Source organism: Schistocerca serialis, chromosome 8 (genome assembly GCF_023864345.2).
Source record: "Schistocerca serialis cubense isolate TAMUIC-IGC-003099 chromosome 8, iqSchSeri2.2, whole genome shotgun sequence".
Lineage (NCBI taxonomy): Eukaryota > Metazoa > Arthropoda > Insecta > Orthoptera > Acrididae > Schistocerca > Schistocerca serialis.
This window is the reverse complement of record NC_064645.1, coordinates 297566966-297583457: the sequence shown is the minus strand read 5'-3', so window position 1 is coordinate 297583457 and position 16492 is coordinate 297566966. Positions and strand designations below refer to the sequence as shown.

At 41.1% G+C, this 16492-nt stretch overlaps 1 protein-coding gene across 2 annotated transcripts in view; it reads left to right on the top strand.

The window, feature by feature from the left end:
* LOC126416152 (kelch domain-containing protein 3) overlaps positions 1–16492 on the top strand; it is a 110699-nt gene that overhangs the window by 1208 nt on the left and 92999 nt on the right. The window lies entirely within an intron of this gene.

Here is a 16492-nt window from a genome sequence, read left to right as displayed (position 1 = left end):
TGTATGTAACTATTCATTAGTCTTTGGCTTCTGGCTGACAATTATCCATAGATGTGATGGTGTTGGCCAGAGTTCCATTAAAAAAACTGGCGTATTTATTTCTGTGCAGTTAGTGGTGTTGTGGTCTCCAGTTCAAACACAAGTCTGATGCAGCTCTTCACACTAGCCTATCCTGTGCTCCTAACATGACATTTGTATTCAGTGTTAACAAATTCATCTTTATTCCTCTTTTTCAGAAGTACTTTCCTTGTTACAGCTAGTCTGCATATTGTAGCCTCTCTACGTTGTGCACCATGTTATTTTACTGCCCAAATAGCAAACTCGTCTATTACTTGTTGTGTGTCAATTCCTAATCTAATTCCTTGGCATGCTCGGATTGTTTGACTACGTTCCATTACCTCTATTTAACTTCTGTGATGTTCATCTTACAACCTATTTTTCAAGATAGGTCTTCTGTCCATTTTGTGCAGTTGATATTTCAAGTCCATTATTACTATCTCAGCAAATTTCAAAGTTTTTATTGCTTCTCCCTGCATTTTAATTCCTTTTTCAAGTTTTTCCTTAGTTTCCTTTACTGCTTCTTCAGTGTAGAGATTTAATAACATCAATCGGCGATAGGCTACAACCCTGTCTCATTCCCTTCACAATTATTGTATCATTTTCATGTCCTTCGCCTCTTATAATTGCAATCTGGTTTCTGTATGAGCTGTCTGTAACCATTTGCTCACTGTGTTTTATCCCTGTTATCTTAACAATTTCCAAGAATGTATTCCAATCTCCATTGTCAAAAGCGTTTTCAGTATCTATAAATGCTAAAAGTGTGGATTTGTATTTCTTTAACATGCCTTCTAATATAAGTCATAGGGTCAGTATTCCATCACATGTTCCTACTTTAAAACAGATTTCCCCAAGGTTGGCTTATACCAGTTTTTCTATTCTCCCATAAATAATTGTCTGCAACTCTGGTCTAGTGGCTAGCATTGCTGCCTCTGGATCACAGGGTCCCGGGTTCGATTCCCTGCCGGATTGGGGATTTCCTGTGCATGAGGACTTGGGTGTTTGTGTTGTTTGTGTCATTTCGTCATTATTCATGAATGTGGTAAGAGTGGACTGTGTTGTGTTGGGACTTTGTATGGGCGGTGATAACAATGCAGTTGAGTGCCCCACAAATTGAACATCATTACCATAAATAATTTGTGTCAGTATTTTGCAGCCATGCGTTATTAAATGTTGGGTAACATTCACACCTGTCTGCACTTACTTTATTTGTACCTTGAATTACTACATCCTTCTTGAAGTCTGAGAGTATTTCTCCTGTTTTAGAAATCTTGCACAGGAGATGCAGTAATTTTGTTATGGCTGACTCTGACAAAGATATCAGCAATTCTAAGGGAATTTTGTCTGCAACACCATTTAGACTTAAATTTCTGGTGTTCATTCATGTCGTATTCATCTATATCCTCTTTCCTTAGAGTTCACTTCCCTTGTAGATCCTCTCGAAGTATTACTTCCACTTTCAGCTTTCCCTTCTTTGGTTTGTACTGACTTGCCATATTACTTCTTGATATTCATGCAGTTTCTTTTTCTTTCTTTTTTTTCCCCTAAGATCAATTCAGTCTTCCTATGGGCAGCATCTATCTTTCCCCTGGTTATAAATGCTTGCATTTACCCTCTAGCAATTCCTTCGTAGACATTTTGCACTTTCTGCCAGTCCCATTTTTCAAGTCATCTGTCTTCACTGCTGCCTGCTTCATTTGCTGGATTTTTTTTATGTTGCCCGCATCTGCTACTGGAAATGTCTTTCAGTTTAGAATCTGGTTTTGAAATCTCTTTCTTACCGTTATGGTACCAACCTGAAACCTTCCAGTGTCTCCATATCACTTCCACGTGTACAACCTTCTTTCACGATTCTTAAACCATGTGTTAGTAATGATTAACTTACGCATTGTGCAAAATTCTTCAAGGTGGCTTCCTCAATCATTCCTTTCCCCTGTCTACAGTCATGTGCAATATTTCCATCTCCTTTTCCTACTATTGAATCCGAGTCCCCCATCGCAATTAAATTTTCATCTGTCTTAACTATCTGGATAATTTCTTCTGTATCGCTGTACATTCTTTGGCTCCTCAGTTAAGGAAGCTAGTTGACAAATGTGTACTGCTGTGATGTTTATTGGCTTTGTGCACATCTTGGCTACAAGAAAGCATTCACAATGCTGTTTGTAGTAGCTCATTTTCGTTCCTATATTTTTATTCATTAAATGAAACAACTGAAAATCCAGGATTGAAGTAACAATACTATGAAAAGTATAGGTGCTACTCCCCATATAGTGGAGATGCCGAGTCACAAACGGCCACAACAAAAAGATTATCACAAAATGAGCTTTCACCCAACAAGGCCATTGTCAAAAGTAGACCATGCACACGCGACCGCAACTCACACACACCTGACCACAGTCTCTGGCAGCTGAAGCCAGACTATGTGCATGATGGGAGAGGCAACCAGGTGGGGGTAAGGAGAATACTGGGGTGGGGAGGGATGAGAGGGTAGGGGTGGGAGATTGTAAAGTGCTGCTAGTAGAAGCATGCAGGGGATGATGTGGAGAGAGGTTAGGGCAGCTAGGTACAATCGGGAAGTTAGACGTAGGACTGGGGAGAGAGAGGAGGGTAGCAGAAAAGAAGTAAAAAGACTGGGTGTGTTGGTGGAAAGGGAAGGAGCTAGATGGGTAAGGACAATGACTAATGGAGGTTGAGGCCAGGGGGGTTACGGGAACATAGGATATATTGCAGGGAGAGTTCCCACCTGCATAGTTCAGAAAAAGAATCCAGATGGCACAGGTCGTGAAGCAGTCATTGAAATGAAGAATGTTGTGTTGAGCAGTGTGCTCAGCAACAGATTGGCCAGTTTTTTCTTGGCAACGGTTTGTCGGTGGCCAATCATGCAGATAGACAGCTTGTTGCTTGTTATGCATATGTAGAATGCAGCACAGTGGTTGCAGCGTAACTTGTAGATCACATGACTGGTTTCGGAGATAGCCCTGCCTTTGATGTGATAGGTGATGTTTGTGACTGGACTGTATTAAGTGGCGGTGGGAGGATCTATGGGACAGGTCTTGCATCTAGGTCTATTACAGGCATATGAGCCATGAGGCAAGGGGTTGGAAGTGGAAGTTGTGTAGGGATGGATGACTTTATTGTGTAAGTTCGGTGGGTGGCAGAATACAACTGTGGAAAGGGTGGGAAGGATAGTGGGTAGGACATTTCTCATTTCAGGGCACAATGAGAGGGGGTCGAAACCATGGTGAAGCATGTTATTCAGTTGCTCCAGTCTTGGGTAGTACTGAATCATGAGAGGAATGCTCCTATATCGATGGGCGGTGGTACTTTGTGAGGTGGTCAGTAACTGGAAGGGTAAGGCACAGGAGATCTTTTTTTGTACAGCGTTAGGAGGGTAATTACGGTCTGTGAAGTCATCGGTGAGACCCTCGGCATATTTCGAGAACGATCGCTCATCACTGCATGTGATGGCCACAGGTGGCTAGGTTGTATGGAAGTGACTTTTTAGTGTGGAATGGGTGGCAGCTATTGAAGTGGAGGTAATGCTGATTGTTGGTAGGTTTGATATGGAGAGAGGTACTAATCTTAGAGTTTGAGGTCAACATCGAGGATGGCGACTTGTTGGGTTGAGTAGGTCCAGGTGAAGAGAATTGGGGGGGAGGGAAGGTGTTGAGGTTCAGGAGGAACCTGGATATGGTGTCCTCACCCTCGTCATGAAGATGTCATCAGTGAATCAGAACCGTGTGAGGGGTTTGGAATTCTGAATGTTTAGGAAGGATTCCTGTAGATGGCCCATGAGTAGGTTGGCATAGGGTGGTGCCATGTGGGTGCCCATTGCCGTACACTGGATTTACACTTCCACTAGCAGCACTTTACTGTCCCACATACCTACCCTGCCATCCTTCCCCCTCCCCACCCCAGCCTCCTCCTCGCCCCCACCCGGTTGCCTCTCCCATCATGCACTGTTGCTTGTGGTCTGGCTGCCAGAGACTGTGGTAATGTGTGCGAGTTGCATTTTGTGTGTGTGTGTGTGTGTGTTTTTTCCATAATGGCCTAAGCTCATTTTGTGACAGTCTTTTTGTTGTGCCTATCTGTGACTCAGCATTTCCACTATTCATTAAATGAGTTACTTCCACATTACCCTTATATGATTTTGTGTTTATAACCTTTTACTCATCTGACCAGAGATCCTGTTACTCTTGCCACCACACTTCACTGATTCTAACTGTATCTAACTTCAACCTATTTCCTTTTTTCAATTGACCACCCTCACTACCATAAGGGATCTAATATTCCTCACTCCTGCTCATTGAATACCAGCTTCACTCAGAGATCCGTTTTGATGTTATTTTACCTCCAGAATATCTTAATTATACAAAAGAGCTATATGATATGCACCTCATAATTTAGTTTTTAATCAAGTCATGAAGTGATTTGTAGTCTTGGCTATGGATATTTGTTTTGAAGCTATACACCATTTATTTGATTTCAGAAATAAATATATGATTTTGTAAGGAAACAATAGCATCAGCTAAAAACTTGTCTTGAGAAATTGTACAGCGCATAGGTGGAATGTTGTGGAGTTGATATCAGGTTTCATGCTAATATCATATTGTCAAATTTGCATATTACGGTATTGTTACTCAGGTGTAAGAAGATATTACTCATTTCCATAGGGATTATTATTTTCTTTAATTGTACACTGATATAAGTGTTTGTGTCTACTGATGATTTTAAAATGATAAAAGACTTGTCAGCTTAATAGAATGAAAAACATGAATCTTTTATACAGACATGTTAATATACACATACTTAATGAGAGGCCATAACCTTGTTGTAGGAACTGTTTCAGCATTTGACTGAAGCAATTTAAGAAAACTATGGAAAACACAAATCAGGATGCCTGAGCAAAGCATGAGCCTCCATCCTCCCAAATTTAAGGCCAGTTTAATGATTTAATGATAGTGTTTATGTAAGGAAGGAACACAGTAAAAGGAATAGAGAGAGACCATTGGGCTATTGGTTGGTTGTGTTGGGAAGGGCTATTGGTTGGTTGTGTTGGGAAGGGGGTGGGGGGTAGATAGTGAATGTCTCCAGTAATAGCCCTTGTTATGACTGTAAGGACACTTCTGATAAAGGAGTCTCAGCAAACAAAATGTAAATGACAACAGAAACCAACTTAAAACACAGGGAGAAGTGAGCAACAAGATGGTTGAAAATGAACCATCTGAAGATTACTGGAAATGTATTATATGCCTGTAAGCAGTGTAAATTGTTGAGACATGGGGGGATGGGGAGTGGTGAGCATTGGCATACTGATAATGAATAAAAACCAGTCAGGCTATTATTTGAATAAATATTCTGAACTGTTTGTTACATATACACTGAGAAGCCAAAGAAACTGGTCCGCCTGCCTAATATTGTGTAGTAACCCCTGCGAGCATGCAGAAGTGCCACAATACTATGTGGCATGGACTCAACTAGTGTCTGAAGTAGTACTGGAGGGAATTGGCACCATTAATCCTGCAGGACTTTCCATAAATCTGTAAGAGTACGAGGGGGTGGAGATCCCTTCTGAATAGCACATTGCAGATATGCTCAATAACGTTAACGTCTGGGGAATTTGGTGGCAACGAAAGTGTTTAGACTCAGAGTAGTGTTTCTGCAGCCATTCTGCAGCAATTCTGGATGTGTGGCGTGTCACATTGTCCTACTGGAATTGCCCAAGTCTGTTGGAATGCACAATGGACATGAATGGATGCAGGTCATCAGAGAGAATGCTTACATGTGTGTCACCGGTCTAGCTGTATCAGGTATCCCAATCACTCCATCTGCACACACCCCACACCATTACGGAGTGTCCACCAACTTGAACAGTCCCTTGCTGACATTCAGGATGCATGGATTCATGAGGATGTCTCCATACCCATACATGTCCATCCACTTAGTACAATTTGAAATGAGACTCGTCCGACCAGGCAACATGTTTATTGGCACAAACAGTCCATTGTCAATGTAATGGGCCCAGGCAAGGTGTAAAGCTTTCTGTCATGCATTCATCAAGGCTACATGCATGGACCTTCAACTTTGAAAGTCCATATTGATGATGTTTCGGTGAATGGTTCGCACGTTGACACCAGATGATGGTCCAGCATTGAAACCTGCAGCAGTTTGCATAAGGGTTGTGCTTCTGCCATTTTGTGTGATTCTCTTCAGTTGCCATTGGTCCTGTTCTTGCAGAATCTCTTTCTGACCTCAGCAGTGTCGGAGATTTGATGTTTTACCGGATTCCTGATATTCACTGTACATTCGTGAAATGGTCGTATGGGGAAAATCCTCACATAATTGCTACCTTGAAGACACTGTGTGCCATCACTTGTGTGCCGACTATAACACCACATTCAAAATCGCTGAAATCTTGATAACCTGTCATTGTAGCAGCAGTAACCAATCTATCAACTGCACCAGACACTTCTTGTCTTATATAGGCGTTGCCGACTGCAGTGTCATATTCTGCCTGTTCACATATTTCTGTATTTGAATACACATGCCTATACCAGTTTCTTTGGCGCTTCAGTATATTTACCTGAACTCTGCCTTCGAGGTCATGTAAATCAGTGGAAAACTAAGCAAATAGCTGCTGCATTTCAGAAACATTCCTGATACTTTACTGTATGAAACTCTGAGTGGCAGTTTTTGAGAAGTCCTTCTGCTCTTAAATATTTCAAAACCCTGTCCTCTCATTGTCATTGATATTGAAACCATTAATATCTATAAGATCTATCTAACTATGAATGTCAGAGTCTGAAATTTACCGGCAGATTAAAACTGTGTTCTGGACCCAGACTCGAGCTCTGGGACTTGTGCTTTTCACGGGGAAGTGCTTCACGTACTGAGCTACATAACTATGACTCACGACTTGTCCTTACAACTTTGTTTCTGCCAGTACCTCATGTCCTACCTACAAAACTTCACAGAAGCTCTCTTGGAAAACTTTCAATTGGAAGAAAGGATATTGCAGAGATGTGGCGTAGCCACAGTCTGGGGGATGTTCCCAGAATGAAATTTCCACTCTGCAGCAGAGTGTGCATTGACATGAAACTTCCTGGCATATTAAAACCGTGTATGCCGGACTGAGACTCAAACTCTGGGACCATTGCCTTTCACGGACAAGTCCTCTACCGATTGAGCTACATGACTCAGCCCATCCTCACAGCTTTACTTCTGCCAGTACCTTGTCTCCTGTCTCCAAACATTGCAGAAGTTCTGCAGAATGTGCAAGACGAGCACTTCTGGAGGATAGGATATTGCAGGGTCATGACTTAGCCACAGCTTGGGGGATGTATCCAGAATGAAATTTTCACTCTACAATGGCATGTGTGCTTATATGAAACTTCCTTATGGATTAAAATTGTGTGCCAGACAGAGGCTCGAACTGGTGGAGGTAAAGTTTTAAGTATGGATTGTGAGTTGTGCTTGGGTAGCACTGTCAGTAAAGCATTTTCCTGCAAAATATAAAGGTCCTAAGTTCAAATCTCAGTCCGACACACAGTTGTAATGTGTCAGGAAGTTTCATATCAGTGCACACTCTGCTGAAGAATAAAAATTTCATTCTGGCTGTCGGAGTATTTGATGTATCGTTACAATTGCACCTCCTAGCCCATTCTAAATGGTGCACGGATGGGAGAACTGCTGATACAGTGCTGAATTTATCTAATTTTACTATCGTGGAAATTTTGTAAGGTGTATGTGGGAGGAAATAAGGATATAGTGCACAACATGAGCCATTGGCAAATTTCTGTGGTGGTGATGTATGTTTTGTAGATGGCATATGTGATATCTTTGTTTTTGTGTTCAGTTGCAGATGTTGTTTCTGTAGATCTGTTTTGTTTAAAATGTGTCATTTAGTAGTTGCAGGTGGTAGACTTGACTGTTTTATGTACTAGACCTATAAACATCTAGTGGGAATGGTGAGTATGTTGAAGACTGCGATACAACTATTCTACTTTGACCAGTGCCAACACTGTTGTTGACATGTGTTTTAAATAGCAGTAACAGACCGAAATGTATCGTAACCTGAGGTCTAGATTGTATAGGAAAGTGACAGTTCAGTTGTGAGCTGGAGAAACCAAGAAATAGGGTGCACAGAAGCCTCAGATTCCACCCGTCTGCTTTGACCCATGACTTAAGGGTGTTGTGGTGTGTGACATCATTATGCTGCGGAGTCAGTTGGTTGTGCTTGTAGATGTTGTCTTATTGTGTTTGATGGTGTCCTCTCTCTCTCTCTCTCTCTCTCTCTCTGTGTGTGTGTGTGTGTGTGTGTGTGTGTGTGTGTGTGTGTGTGTGTGTGATGGCTGGCCGAAATTTGTTGGTGGCAAGTAATTTTTTTTTTTTTTTTTTTTTTTCCTAGTTGTGATGTTTTGTGTATTGAATGTGTTTTAATTTACATAGAGATGTTTTAATTTTTGAGGTGTTGTGGTTTTGGTTTTGTTTTTCATAGCTGTAGGTGTCGGTTTTTTTGTGTAAGTAGTTATAGTCGACCTTTATAGGTCAAGGAAAATGACCGATTCCAATTTTCGTATTTTTATATGTAGGCATAGGTGTTTCGGTATGGTGAGCTGTGGTCAAGGGAAATGTTTGATTCCAATTTCCGTAGTTTTGCTATAAGCGTTGGTGTTTTGGTTCGTCAGCTGCTGTTGACCCATACAGTGTCAGATTCTGTAGATTTTGTATATATATATTTTTTTTTTCATCGTCTTGTGTGTTTTGGGATCATGGTATTTTTTTTTACTGTGATATTTAGCTTGTCCCCTCCCTAAAACCCCGAATTTCCTGAAGTTGTCCTGTTAGTTTGATTGTATTTTTGGAGAGAGGGAGGGAGTTTCTCTGTGTTCAGCATGCTTCTCATTTCAAAATGGCAGGACAGGCGGAATTTATTACAGTAATGGAAATGTTTAATCAGCTATTAAAATCAAAGTTTAAGATTTTGTGGAATTGTCAGTTGAGGAGAGAGTTAATGGAAGGATTCAGTACTGGTTATTGGTTTGTCCTGTGATGTAATGATGATGTGATGTGTGAAGTCTTAGGTGGGCAGTGTATCTGAAAGGTAACATGTGAGAAGATAGCATTTTGAAGCAGATGTGTTGCCTGAGGTGTTGCTCCCCTGTGGTAAATTTCTGTCAGGAAACTGGGTTGATGTTTTGTTGTTCATAAAAGCACGTTGCAAGTGTTGATATTGTGATGGATCCAACAGTGAAGTTTAACAGGCATATATTGATGGAGGAGTAGCTTGAAACTTGCTGAGCACCATAACTTTACTTCGTAAATATTGGGTAGTGACAAAAGGAGTTAAATGGCTCCTTCCCGTAGCAGTGGTGGTTGTATGCAGTTCTAGTTCAGAAATCCAGATACACAATCTACAATACTGTTTGATGTATGAGGTGTAGTAGTAAAGTAAAAAATAAGTTAAATAATTAATTTTTTGTGTGGTATCAGCTTCACATCTGCAGTCTTGGTTTCACATTGAAATCCTCGCGCAGCAATATCCTAGCACACTGTTAGAGGAGCCAAAGCTGCACACCCACTATGGTGCAACACATTCTTTAAAACACAAGAAATATTGATATACTATAGTCAGTTGATGGTTCACAATTCCAGTCTTCACTGGATTATCGTAAATTGAAGAACACACCAAGAGGATAATTCAGGTTGTCCAGACTCGAGCGAATTTGTTAATAATCCATAGAATAGCAGTCCTAAACATAGTCTACTGGAAATCTGATAAACAAAGTAAACTTACGGTGTAAGTGAGGTATAAACTTCAGCACAGCATGATCTGATGTGTCTTGTAATCACTCAGTGGACAGGTTTTGTCTCGGACTTGACACCAGCAACCAGGTGCGTCTTTCAGGCCACAGAAGGATTAATTGATAGCAGACAGTGCAAGATACCAGTCTCACTGTCTGATGACACAGCTACAACAAAAACAAAATAATGCACCCCATTGGTAAAGTGAATTAATATGTGGTAATTCGTTTTTGGCAGCAACGGAAATGTTGCAGCTAAATTGGGCTATCCTGATGGCTAAATAAGTCATCTAGATTGGCATGACATAGTTGGAACATTTCCCATACTTTGAAAATTATCACAGGATATTCCACTTTATCAGTGGACTTAGCGATTTTGTTTAGGCTACTCAAGTGGTATTCTGCTGTATTGTGGCATGGGGATTTCGATGTGTGCCAAGACTACTTGCATGTATTTTTAAATTTTTTCAGTTTGTGATGATTTATTTTGAATGGAGTATTTTTTAAACTTTTGCTGGTGTTTGGTTAGAAAAACAGATACTGGTTGATGAAGTTGTAGACATGTTTAGAGTACCAGGTAGAAGCACTGGTAGCGCGCATAAACACATTCAGAGCACACAGGGACAGGTACAAAGACGCACGCGTTAACACGTCCAGAGCAGTTAAAGGGTTAAGAAGATAACAATATCAAATAAGTGGTGTGTTTTGAGGAGGGGCTGAAGAGCTATTTGTCCCAGCTCAGAGCTTTCAAATTCCCATGGGTATCCACTTGGTTTGAATACATTCTTTAGGACAAAATTGTTGTTAAGGGTTTATTATAGTTGCATGAGTGAATTCCACCCCATCCCTCCCCTCCCCTCCCCTCCCCTGCCAAACAATAGCTGTTATTTTTTCCAAGGGCATGCAACTCTACAGTATAGCTTAATGTTGATGGCATCCTCTTGGGAAGATATTTGAGGGCTAAAATAGTCCCCTATTCAGATACTCCAGGTGGGGACTGCTAAGGGTCGTGTCATCATCAACAAAACAAGAGTGGCGTTCTAAGTGTCAGATCGCAGTCTGTTATATTCCATAATTGGGTAGGAAGGTTAAAGAATTTAAAATGGGGACTGGTTAGGTTTAAGGTCTTGTGGGAATTAGTGAAGTGTGGTGGCAGGAAAAATAGGACTTGTCATCAGATGAGTGCAGGATTATAACTAAAAAATCAAATATGGGTAATTCAGAAGTTCGTGTAATAATGAATAAGAAAATAGGAATGCTATGAACAGTGTAATGGACACATTATTGGAACCAAGATAAGTCCAAAGCCAACACTCAGCACAGCAGTAAAAGTTTATAGACCTGCTAACACTGCAGATGGTGAAGAGAGTGGAAGAATGTATAATGAGATTAAACAAATTACACAGGTGGTTAAGGGAGATGAAAATTTAATTTTGATGTGAGACTGCAATTCGATAGCAGGAGGAGTATTTTACGGAAAAATAATTGGAGAACAAGAATGAGGGAAAGGAATGTAAGGGAAGCCGCCTGGTAGAAATTTGAACAGAATAAAATTCAAGCATTGCTAATACATGGTATTAGAATCATGAAACAGTGTTTGATACAGTGAGAGACCTGGTGACACCAGAAGGTTTCTGATAAATTATATAATAGAAACGTGGAGATTTCAAAACCAAATTTTAAAATGAAAAACATTTCCATAGATAGATGTGCACTTTGAATGTAATTTATTGGTTATGAACTGTAAATTAAAACTGTGTGTATTGCAGAAAGGTAAGAAATTGAAGAGATAGTCTTTGAATAAGTTCAAAGAACTTTGGGTTGTTAAGAGTTCAAAGAGCGCTAGTCAATAATTGACTGAAACAGAAGAAAGGAATACAAGAGAAGATGAATGAGTAGCTTTAAGAGATGAAATAGTGAATGGGGGAGAAGATCAAAGAGAGAAAAAAAGAGAAGGCCCAGTAGAAATCATTTGTAAAACAATAAAGTGGTAGCCAAGATCGCAGGATTTTTTTTTATTCCATGATTACCACTTTTGGTGAAACTAAAGCCGCCACCATCGGATCTTAGGACACATACAGGTTACAAGGCCTGCGTTATATAGGAAAACTATTAATATCACCATTGTTTGCCTTGAAGTTGTAACCTGTATGTGTCCTAAGATCTGATGATGGTGGCTTTAGTTTCACCGAAACTGGTAATCATAGAATAAAAAGAATTCCTGCAATCTTGGCTACCACTTTATTGTTTTACAAGCATATAGATCACTCCCACATTAGCACAGTGTGCTTCATACAGAAATCATTTGACAACATCTGAGGTGTTGATTTTAATTGACAAAAAGAGAAGACACAAAAATAAAGCAAGCAAAAGCGATACAAATAAACAAAATCAAATTGTCAGAAAGTGAAAAAGTATTAAGCAGGTGTGGCTAGAAGATAAATACAAGGCTGTAGAAGCATGTGTGAATATGGGAAAGATAGATGCCAGCTATAGGAAGATTAAGGAGGTAATTGAGGAAGGGCTAGGGGAGGGAGAGAATCAGCTGTACGAATATCAAGTACTTGAATGACGAGTTAGTACTAGACAAAGAAGGGAAAGCTGGTAGTTGGAAGGAATATATATACACAAGGGAAGTGGACCAGAAGACAATATTTTGGAATGGGAAGAAGAGTTAGAAGAATATGATATGGGTGATATGATACTGTGTGAAGAATTTGGCAGAGCACTGAAAAATCTTTTTTTAAAAAAAAGGTGCAGTAGTAGACAGTAATGCCTCAAAATTATTGGGATCCTTGGGAGACCTATCCATGATAAAATTATTCCTTCTGGTGTGCAAGATATGTGGGATGGATGAAATACCAGACTTCAAGAAGAAAGGAATAATTTAAATTCCAAAGAAGCCATGTGCTGACAAGTGTGGTTATTACCAAATCGTAATTTTAATAAGGTATTGTTTGCAACACTGGTACGAATTACTTACAGAAGGATAAAAAAAAAAAAGAACTGGTAGAGGGCAACGTGGAAAGATCAATTGTTGTTCCGGAGAACTGTCGGAATGTGTAAAGCTATAACAACGCTACAATTTATTATAGAAGGTAGGTTGAAGAAAGATAAAACTAAATTTACAATATTTTTGGATTAGAGAAACCTTTTGATGATGTTTATGGGGAAATGTTTGGAAAGTAGCAGGGGAAAAAATACAGGGAACAGAAGGTTCTCTGCAATTTGTACAGAAACTAAACTGAAGTTAGAAGAATGGAAAGTCATGAAAGGGAAGAATTAGTTAAGAAGAGAATGAGACAGAGTTGTAGCCTATCCTTGAGTTATTCAATCTAGGCTATATGCTGAGCAAACTGTGAAAGAAACCAAGGAGAAATTTGGAAAAGGATTAAAAGCTCAACTTTGAGCTTTTATGATGATGATTATGTTCTGCCAAAGACTGCAAAGGACTGGAATTGATACTATATTGAAAAGAGGTTACAAGATGAACATTAAAAAAAAGCAGAACAAGGGTAATGGACTGTACTTAAAATAACTGAGCGATGTTGATGAATTAGATTATGAAATGAGACACTAAAAGTAGTAGGTGAGTTTCGTTATTTGGGAAGCAAAATAACTGATGATAAATGAACTAGTGAGTATATGAAACAAATACTGGTAATAACACAAAATTCATTTCTGAAAAAGCGAAATTTGCTAACATTGAGTATAAGCTTAAATGTTAGGAATCCTTCTGGAAGGCATTTTTCTGGTATATAACGGGGTATGGAAGTGAAAATTTGAGAATAAACAGTTTAGACAAGAAGAGAGTGCAAGCTTTTTAGATGTGCTGTTAGAGAAGAATGCTGAAAATGGTATATGTAAATGGAATAGCTGATGAGGAGATGCTGAATAAAATTGAAAAAATAAATAAATTTATTGTACCACTTGAGTGAAAAATTGGTTTTAGTTGATAAAGCTCATCTTAAGGCATCAAATAACTGCCACTTTGATACTTGTTCAAAATTAGGAGGGGGGGGAGGGAGGGAGGGAGGGGGCAAAATTGTAGAAGTAGATCGAGGCTCAAATAACATAAGCAGGTTTAAATACACTCCTGGAAATTGAAATAAGAACACCGTGAATTCATTGTCCCAGGAAGGGGAAACTTTATTGACACATTCCTGGGGTCAGATACATCACATGATCACACTGACAGAACCACAGGCACATAGACACAGGCAACAGAGCATGCACAATGTCGGCACTAGTACAGTGTATATCCACCTTTCGCAGCAATGCAGGCTGCTATTCTCCCATGGAGACGATCGTAGAGATGCTGGATGTAGTCCTGTGGAACGGCTTGCCATGCCATTTCCACCTGGCGCCTCAGTTGGACCAGCGTTCGTGCTGGACGTGCAGACCGCGTGAGACGACGCTTCATCCAGTCCCAAACATGCTCAATGGGGGACAGATCCGGAGATCTTGCTGGCCAGGGTAGTTGACTTACACCTTCTAGAGCACGTTGGGTGGCACGGGATACATGCGGACGTGCATTTTCCTGTTGGAACAGCAAGTTCCCTTGCCGGTCTAGGAATGGTGGAATGATGGGTTCGATGACGGTTTGGATGTGCCGTGCACTATTCAGTGTCCCCTGGACGACCACCAGTGGTGTACGGCCAGTGTAGGAGATCGCTCCCCACACCATGATGCCGGGTGTTGGCCCTGTGTGCCTCGGTCGTATGCAGTCCTTATTGTGGCGCTCACCTGCACGGCGCCAAACACGCATACGACCATCATTGGCACCAAGGCAGAAGCGACTCTCATCGCTGAAGACGACACGTCTCCATTCGTCCCTCCATTCACGCCTGTCGCGACACCACTGGAGGCGGGCTGCACGATGTTGGGGCGTGAGCGGAAGACGGCCTAACGGTGTGCGGGACCGTAGCCCAGCTTCATGGAGACGGTTGCGAATGGTCCTCGCCGATACCCCAGGAGCAACAGTGTCCCTAATTTGCTGGGAAGTGGCGGTGCGGTCCCCTACGGCACTGCGTAGGATCCTACGGTCTTGGCGTGCATCCGTGCGTCGCTGCGGTCCGGTCCCAGGTCGACGGGCACGTGCACCTTCCGCCGACCACTGGCGACAACATCGATGTACTGTGGAGACCTCACGCCCCACGTGTTGAGCAATTCGGTGGTACGTCCACCCGGCCTCCCGCATGCCCACTATACGCCCTCGCTCAAAGTCCGTCAACTGCACATACGGGTCACGTCCACGCTGTCGCGGCATGCTACCAGTGTTAAAGACTGCGATGGAGCTCCTTATGCCACGGAAAACTGGCTGACACTGACGGTGGCGGTGCACAAATGCTGCGCAGCTAGCGCCATTCGACGGCCAACACCGCGGTTCCTGGTGTGTCCGCTGTGCCGTGCGTGTGATCATTGCTTGTACAGCCCTCTCGCAGTGTCCGGAGCAAGTATGGTGGGTCTGACACACCGGTGTCAATGTGTTCTTTTTTCCATTTCCAGGAGTGTAGATAGAGGTTTTAGTAGTTATGCAGAGATGTTGAGACTTGCACAGGGTATAGTTGTGTGGAGAAATGCCTTAAACTAATCTTCAGACTGAAGATGATAACTACTAATGAAGCCTGATTGTCATAATGGAGTTACATAAGTTGCTTATGCCCGCCAGTTTGATGATGTCTTGGGTCTTAGTCAGGACAAAGTATTGATCTATCTGGTATTTCCAATGTTTCTGCTAAAGAGCTAGAAAATTGTGGTGGAGTTCTCCATCCTGATACCTTCTTATGCTTCACAATATTTATTTTGATTCATTATCTTTTTTAATTTATCATCCAAACAGACAAGAAAATTACTTTTTTAATTTTGGTGTATCTGAAATTATGGCATCGTACATCAGATTTATTCCAAAACTTACTTTTCTTCGTGAAATAGGAACTGTCTGAACTTAAATTATAAATATGGGAAGAAAAGTTCCCGTCTGACATTATTACAAGGTGTACAACTTTGCTTCTGCTGTTTGCTGATAGGTAGCAACAACGGTAATTAGCGCTCAAAACAAACAGATCGCAGCCGTCAGGCAGTTAGCTTGGACTTTGGTCAACATAACCTCATTCAAACATTAGTTGATTTGTGTCTGCATCATAAAGTTGTTCTTGATTGAAAATGCCAGTTTACGAACCTAATTCTCGTCATTTGCAGGAAGTGTTACTGTTTGTTTCAATATGAAGAAAACAGCGGCTGAGTGTCATTGAATGCTCTCAAGTACATATGGTAAGGATGCTGTTAGTGAAAGAACATGTTGTGAATGGTTTCAATGCTTCAAGAACGATGATTTTAATGTCACAGACCAGCATAGTGGTGGAAGAGAGAATGTTTTCGAAGATGCAGAATTGGAGACATTGTTGAGTGAAGACTCGCATCAAACTAAAGAAGAATTGGCACGATTAGTGGGAGTGACACAGCAAGCCATTTCAAAATGTGTCAAGGCTATGGGCATGATTCAGAAAGAAGGAACTTGCGTCCCTTGTGAGCTGAAACCAAGAGTCGTTGAATGGCATTTGTGCGTTTGTGAACAGTTGCTTCAGAGGCAAAAACGGAAGGGATTTCTGCATTGCATTGTGACCAGGTAT